Source organism: Morone saxatilis, unplaced genomic scaffold (assembly GCF_004916995.1).
Source record: "Morone saxatilis isolate NCDOM2014 unplaced genomic scaffold, NCSU_SB_2.0 Contig5, whole genome shotgun sequence".
Lineage (NCBI taxonomy): Eukaryota > Metazoa > Chordata > Actinopteri > Moronidae > Morone > Morone saxatilis.
In genome coordinates, this window is record NW_023340095.1 from 22,840,934 (window position 1) to 22,849,851 (window position 8,918).

Below are 8,918 nucleotides of genomic sequence, written 5' to 3' on the forward strand. Positions count from 1 at the left end.
CTGTTTTTGGGAGCAGATTGTCAGCTCCACTTATACATAATGCGAGACCAAAGTGGATAACAGTCTTCAGTGCTTCTTGAAAACATGCGAGGGCTGAACCCACTAGTGATAACCTTAGAGAGCTGCACTTATACTTACAGTATGCAACTAACATTTGCACCACTGCACCACAACTCCAACACTTGACTGACCAATAGTGATGGCCACTAGATGGGCGCTACTACTGACCACACTCTATTGACACAATCAGTAATTTTATCAAGCAGATTATGTAAGACACACATGAAATCCTTGGGGACAAATGCACCAATCAAAGTAAGTCCATTACAAGTATTTTTTCTGCCACTGAAAGGCTCAGATTCTTCTTATAAGCGTCTGACAACATTGTGGAAAGGATCCTTACAGAGACAGACCTTTGTTTAACCAGAAACAACTGTAATATTGCTATCACTTGCCATCACACTCCATAGACAAAAACTGTAATATTACCACAAATATCATTGTAACATTATAACATAAACAAACTGGACAGAAACAAAATTAAACACACCAGAATCGTTTTTCTTAGTTTTCCCACTGTTCCAAAAACTCTTGTTTAGTCAAAATAAATCTACTATGCAGCCAGACCAGCTTTGTAAACAAAGCACAAACAGACTGGGATAACAACGCAGGCAAAGGGAGTGTGATGTCATTCTAAGCTCAGGACACCATGACTCCACTATATATTAACATAGCAAATAGTAATTTCTGCTATATTAAACGTTTCAAATCTCATATATCGTTTTTGTCAGTCTTCCACTGTTCCAACTCTGCTTTGGTCAAAATAAATCCTTAATTCAGCGACGTAAATATGGCTTCAGTCCCTCACCTCAGTGATGATTGTGTAACTTGGCCACTCAGTAAGGCATAGACTTATACATTCATAGTGCTGGCCCCATTTTGCTGCAGTTAAGCCAAAAACTGACACTGTTCAAAAACAGTCTCTGAAAAAAGACTTTGAACACATCAGAATACCGAGATTATCCAAATTAAATTAAATTATTTTTTGTTGCCTTGTTTTATTTTTCAGTGCAAATACATGTTTTATCCAGTACAAGTGGTTCAATGTCAGTTTTTCCTTTTCAGTTCAGGTTTTGTTTTCAATGCCAATTTTTTGTTTTTGATGCCAAAATGCAAAGTAAAGAACACACTGCAGGTAGAGAGGGTGATATTAATTTAAAGGCTTCAAAACTGCAGCTCAGTTGTTATATAAGTAAGATAGCAGAAAAAAAACTTCTGGACATACACATACCATTCCAATTAAACATTATTGGCTAGTAAGGATAAATTCTTCACATATTGTAGCAAAAAGGTTATTAGAGATTGTAAATCTGAAAATACAATGAAAACACATTTCATCGAAATTGCTGATCATAGTATCAAAAACATAACTTTGAGGTCAATAACAGCCACTCATATTCTCATACCTCATCCTGGAATGAAGATGCTGACAGTCTGCTGCTGTCTGCATTATAGTAAATATATGCAGCCCACAGGATTTGTGTTGCATCCATTGAGAGCCTCAGGATCCCACTCTCATTAAGCCCTCTAAGCAACATGTTCACATATTTACACACACTAAAAATGTGAAAAAGGAAGAGAAAGTTGGGTTTAAATATAATATTGGACACTTTGTTTAATTTCATATTTAAACATTCAACATTAATACTATATACTATACTATACTATACTATATACAAAAAATGTTGATACCCTATATTTAACACTGACTTCACACATTCAATGTTTAAGTTGCACAAAAGAACAATATGAATTTAACAATTTTGTACAGGCATTATGTTCATGCTCTCCTATCTATATTAGTTTTCTTGCTGGATGCTGGTCTGTGCTCCTGCTGGCATTATCCCCAGGCTCTTCTGTACTTTCTATATGCAATACATACTTCAAAATAATAACTTTTCACATTCTCAATGAGTCAAAGGCAGAACTGAATTCTCATTAAATCTGTACAGCTGGTAGAAACTTAGGTGTCCCTTTCCTTCTCCTCCAATCAGAGTGAATGGAATTATAATGCTGTGTGCAATATATGGACCCACAGCATGGGTGTGTGCATAACATGGCTGCTCTTCGACAATTTTTGCATTTGCGAGAGCTGATTTACACCTCAAAATCAACATGTGTCAGTGAGGCAGGGTTATGACACAAGTTTATAATAGGAAACATGGGGAAAAAGTCTCACTAGCAAATTACTTTTTTCTTGTTTTAAGAAAATGGTTGGATATTTAGTACCCAATATGACTGCTTAAAAAATGTACACTTTAAGAATAAAATAGCATTTTGACAGCTTAACAGAGCTTGTTATTATTAAAGATAATATTAAGTCCAGTGTTTCCATCCATGTTGCTTTCAGAAGATGTATTTCAGGTAAATATCTTTGTTTTTTTTCTGGAGGTTGATGGATCTCAGTGGTAAACTGAAACTTCCCAATACCATGATATAGTGCAAACAGCAATGAACAGCAAACAGGGTTAGCAAACTGTCATGTACGAGACGTTTTGCCAGAGCCAGCACACCAGATCCAGACAGCAATTCTCAAATGTTTTATGGTCACTGCTGCTGTACCTAACATCACAACAACAACATATTTTGGCAAACTAGAAAGTTGGATGTCTGTGGGCGTGTCATTTAAGGTGCTCTGTTTCCTAGCTGCTGATCAGTGGCACATGAAACCAAAAAAGTGATTTCTTGCTATAAAATTTCTTAGAACTCTGTATATGCTTCTGCATTGCGTGATCCAAAGAGCAAAGACACTCGAGATTTACGCCAGCCAACCCGCTAACCTCCAGGGATTAATTGATTAAATTGCACAGCTCTTCTAGACTTTCCAAATGTTATCGGACCAAATAAATACAATTCTGAGTCATATCATGGCATCAGATTATGCGAAAAAAAACCTGTCTTAAAATCATTTTACAGCTGCTTCTTTTACAATGTAACCTTATGGGTGTGTGCATCACGTGATGGACACCATTGCTGTACGGTTTGGCCACTATGTCAAATTAGCTTCAAAGCAGGCGCTCTTCCTGGGGGCTTGGTACACATAGCAGAAAGCCAGTGGATTGTGATGAGACTGAATTTGAAAAAAAATTGGATTAGAATCACATTACCTTCCTTACGTTACCTTTAAACTGTTTAAAGTTTTGTGATTGTTGATGGCTCGTACACCCACCGCAGCTGGCTTAACACTGCTTTTATACATTATTGTATTGCTCAGGACTATATTGTGGGTTCAATAATAGTGATGCTAATCCCTGGTCAGAACACGTGTAATTCTCTGGTACGGTTCACTCTTCTTTACTGTCTCTTTACACAGCAGCACAGTACTGCAGCCCTTCAGGCTCACAGGTGCAGAGCTGAAAGATGTGTGGTCTATATCAGAGGTATTCAAACTGTGTGAGGAGGAAGAACAGTGAAGCAACGATACTGCATGAGTTCAAAGCGACAAGTGCAGGTGTGCAGCTGAAAACAACGGGTTGGTAAGTTATTGTAATTTGGCCCGCTTATCAACGCAGTCAGCAGTTGCAGCAGCAGCAGAAATGGCTGTGACTCACAGCTCATGGTGCCAATTAATTTGCTTGAAAACCCTCAGCACCTGATTGTGGCACTTTGAACTACATGAAAATACCATATAAATGCTATATAAAAACAGTTTTTTCCATGAGATGTGACAGTGGTTTTCTGTGCAATTTACATGTCATACTATTGTCATAGTTTGACAATTTTTTTACAGTGAAAAGAAAACCAGGGTTCAAGTTGTAGCAAGAATAACTCACTAAATCTATGGCAAAATTATACTTTCCGTTTACATCCCCAAAAGCATCATGGGATCTGTAGTTCTAAAGGCCAGAGCATGATTATCCCGTTTAATTAAGAGATATTTCTATTCAACGCTTTACTAATGTGCCACAACAATGTAATTCTTTTTAGTCAAAATATCCTTATTTGAGGGCTTTTCCAAGCAAATATTGANNGATTGTTTGCAATTAAATCAGCATATATTTCTGCCACCCCTTAAAGTCTCCATGCACAAATGTTTCTCTAGATCTGCCCTTGCTTATGTGCTTTACAAGGTTGATTCACAAATAAACAGCAAAGTTATATTAAACCACTTCCAAATACATACAATTAAAAAATATACTGGCTGCGCCCATTACGTTTAAATGCAACAGACTTCTATACCATTTACATAATTACAATAATATGTCCAACAGCCTTAGTAGACAGGAGCAGCTAAGCTAGCATTAGCATTAACGAGCCACATGAAGAGCAGATTAGTTAAGAAAATGTAAAGGAAGCCAACATGCCTAAAAGGCTTACAAATATTATCCTGTAAAGTCATTGACGTCAGAATCAGAGACACGCACAACGGCCACCACTTGGATGCAGTAAAGTCTGCAAATTTCCTCACTTGCATAACAGTCAACAGCCTCTCGTGCTAGTGATAACTAGGATGTTTTTAAGCATATTTCAAAATGAGTAGAACATGTCGAGTGTACAAACAGTGGAGATTACGCTGTGGTTTGATAAGTTTCTCTAGCCCAATTTTAATACTGTTTTTGCCTCTGAGTCACCAGTGCAGTCCGCAGTAACTGCTGTAAGCTGATTACAACTATCGTCCTGCACCAAGAAGCAGTCTACAAACATTTTAGAGCTGTCTTTCAAGTACACGGCACATTTGGTGAGTGTTTAAGTATTCCTGACCTCAATATCACCTGTAAATTACAGACTCTATGGCTATGTTTTCATACAGTTTAAATTCAGAAATGTGATTTAGACTATGAGCGAAAGACTTTACAATACCCTAGGAACTAAATTTAACAGTAGCAGGAGGTTGCTCTGGTACATTGTCCAGTGAAGTGTGAACCTGAAATGTGACCTGACTGCCCCTGACCCTGTGAAACAACACAACCCAACATTTGATATTTAAATTTATACAGTGCTAACTATGCTGACGCATTTCCATACACACAGGACTGAGGCTAGACAAATTATTTTCCTCTTTTGGTTTTTCTCTCTCCGGAGACTGAATCAAAATATGCCAGAATGTATTCAGCATACAGATGAACTCTCCCAACAGCAGTAGATAGCAGAAGACCCATTAAGGTGGTAAAGAATCAGGCAGCACCAAGATCTCGCAGGTCCCTTTACCCTTTCTCCATGTTCTTAAGTGATAACAGCAACAGACAATGTTCACGCCTCATTTCATTTCATTATCGTGTCCCATTCGCCTCATCGCCTCAGTCCCCGCACTAGTCTTTCATCTCAGCATGCGGGCAATCCCTCATAGACAGCAAGCATAATGGAAGCGGGGGGGTTGTCTAATCAAAGGTTTGTGAAACCAATTTACCATGCTCTAGAAAGAGTACTCTGGAGAGAATGCATCCACAAACTACTGTATATGGAGAACTGTATGATGCTGTGTGAGAGGCTGGAATTTCAGTTAGACTCTCAACAACCATATGAGATTGCTTATTAGCAAGCCAGGCGATGCATTCAGTTCCTGTTGCATACAGCTTATTTGTTGATGCGTAGGTAATAGCATGAGTGAAGGCTCTCTGCTGTTTGCACACAAGAAACATTCATAGTATATAATGTAAGTACACATACAGCTTTCAAAGGGTATCCCTGAGCACTGCAGTGGTTCTCGAAGGAGAAAAGAAACAGAGAGAAAGCACCCGTCGGCAGTGTGGCCTGTGAAGGTCAGTTTTTACTCAGCCCCTCATATCTCTTCATTTGGAGGATAGTACCACCTGGTCAGACGGATCATAGAAAGATGAATGGTCTAACCATCAGATTTATAACATTAATCAAAAACAGATCAGCCTGTGTACTTACAGGCCTTGACTTCAACCAGTCTGGAAATTGCACTAGTCATTTGTTTTTTCATTATGTGACTGACATTTTGTTAGTCAACACATATTTACAGAGCTGATTAGACGTTTTTGCCATTGCTCATTTTGGTAATTGCAGTGTTGAAACCCAATTTATTTTTGTCCTGAATCTGCAGATTTAGCATGTTTGCATTGTCAGAAAATAGGCTGAGAAATTCCTCATAAGAAAACTGTGAAATTGATCTGGCACCCAGTGAAAGGCATGAGAAGAGTCCACTGATTAAAGGAGACATCCCATCCCTTTGGCTGACCAATGCCAACCTTTCAGCACTGGACTAATAGCCGTCACTGCCACTTTTCGAACAAAGGATGGTTTTGTTCACTGTGGTTCTTTACATTATTAGTCACACTCATGCACAACAACTTTAACTTTGTACACAACTCAGAGCAACTTGCTACATGATTATGATTCAGTGGCTGTGTCCTCTGAATCGATCAGGAGTGCAAGATTATCGGCCTGCAGGATTGATGGAAGTTATGAATTATTAGGTGGAGAGGAAAGTAATATTGGATGGCCGCGGGTTGAAGACCTGCAGCAGAAATGACCAATGACTGCGGTGCTGTGGTATAAAACAGACATTCATATGATTTATAAAGTGAAGGGAGGCCCCTGGAGAAAGGCCAAGGTTTATGCAATTAGACCAGACTAGCCATGCCCACCCTTTTCACAACACTTGGCCACTTTTAAGTCTCACAGTCACAGAGAAATTTGCTCCACTTTACTTTGATGGATAATTTTTCAGGTGCTGTCACAAGTCCTTCAGAGCATGCAGCCTCAACCTCACTGTGCAGCAGAAAGAGTCGGCCTCATACTCTAACCCTGTCTCCTAGAGATTACGTTTGCACTAATTTGTTGGCAGAACACATTTGAAGGAAATATAATTACTGGCTTATGTTCAAAGTTCTTTTTCCAGTCAAACATTTTCTTGGGTGGATGACAGGCATTCAAATCACAGGACCTGCATGTAGTTAGGTTGAGAAAAAAACAAATATGCTGTTGTTTAAGGTATTGCTGATATGCTCTGTATTAAAATGTTGCAACTCTGCAGATGCATTAATTAAAAGACCAGTGTGTAGAATTTATTGGTGAAATTGCAACCAGCTGAATACAGCTAACCCTTCCAAGCATGTAGGATAAACTACGGAGTGGAAAGGCAAATCCCTATCTAAGGCCCAGTGTTTGGTTTTGTCCATTTTGGGTCTACTGTAGAAACATGCGCAGTTCAATCATGGTGGACTCGCATGAAGAAGAGGATAGCACTCCGTCTGTAGAAAAGAAACTGGGGCTCATTATAAGATAATGAAAACACAACAATTCTTTTTTTTCAGGTGATTATATACTAATGAAAATATACCTATGAATATTATATTCCATTTCTGACAATAGATCCTGAAATGTTAATGCATTTTTTAAAACATTTTCTCATTATGTTGATTAAAAAGGTCCATGCAAGCATTACTTGCTTAATTTGTTTTAAAAATTATATGAATATAGAAGTAAGTAATTTCTGGGAGACACACACAGGGCAGTGGGTGGCTTACAGACTTTATACTATGTATTCAATATTTAATTGTTTGAAGTTTTGTGTACATTTAGAGACATTAAAGACCAAGTATTTAAAGATCTTTTTTTATTACAGGTACATTTACATTTTTAATTAAAGAGCTAAAACGAAACGAAATGCCCAATCCAGAGCCAGTGTTTGGTTTTGGTCGTTCTGGCAGCAGTTTTCTGGCTACCATGTTATTTACTGTAATATGATTTTTGTAACAATTCTGACACAATTCTGTCGCCAACTATGCTGCATATATTTTCTAAAGTTTACCTCAGAACCCAATCATTCCATTAGGTTCAAATCTGGTAAACAATAAGTGTCTGTATGAGACTCTACAGGCTAGGCTAACATGTAAACAAGCCCACAATGACAATGCTAACTGTTTTGATGTTTAGCAGGTATGATGTTAACTATGTTCACCGTCTTAATTTAGTGTCTTAGCATGCTGATATTTGCTAATTAGCATGGAACACAAAGTATGACACTGGTGCCAACAGACAGTAGACTCAATAACAAGACTAGAATAGTCTTGATAGATAGAATAAACTTTGATATTTTTACGAACAGGGTTCGGTACACAGATAAACAGACCAAGAAGCCAATGGTATCCAAAAATAATGCAAGGTAAAGGCTGTAGTACACAGAGAGGTAAGTATACCAAAATAAATGGGAAAAAATTATTGAAAACTGGAAATAAGGACACTAGGATGTAACACAAAGTACAGCTGAGGGTGTTGGGAATGCTGTTAGTTTAGCAGATACTTGGTCATAAACTGAAGTACTGAACACAATGACATTTCCCTAAAGTGATAGAAATAAATGCATTGCATGTTACACAAGGCACATGATTTCTGCTATAAAATGATTAACCATACAACATTTATGCATTGGATGCAACACATAAAGCATTTTCATCTCTTAATGCATTTTCAAACATACCATAATGCTTACATTACATAAAACCCACTGCATAGAAACATAAGACTGCTGGAGTTAAATTTCAGTGGCCCATACATTTTCACAGAAAGCAGAGAATGAGAAGAGAAATAAAAAAAACCTGAAGTCCTCTTTTAGACTGTCAGAGGACAGTGGGATAATTATACAGTTCACGATAAACCTTTTATCAAGCTCTGGACAGTCTTCTCTGCCTGGCAGTCTGACAGAAAATTGCTATGCCATTTCTCTGTCTTCTTCTGGTGTTAACAACCGTGCACTGCCTGCATTGGTTTCAGTTCATTTAAGTTAACAGATACATGCAGACAGAAACTAAACCAAAATACTTCAGGGATGAGGGTTATCACTCATGGTCCTTAAGGGTCTCAACGAAAAGTTGCTGTTTGCATTCATGTGCAGTATGCCACTATCACGCGGCCATGTCCTCTAACACTTCTTGCTCAAGGATACTTCGACA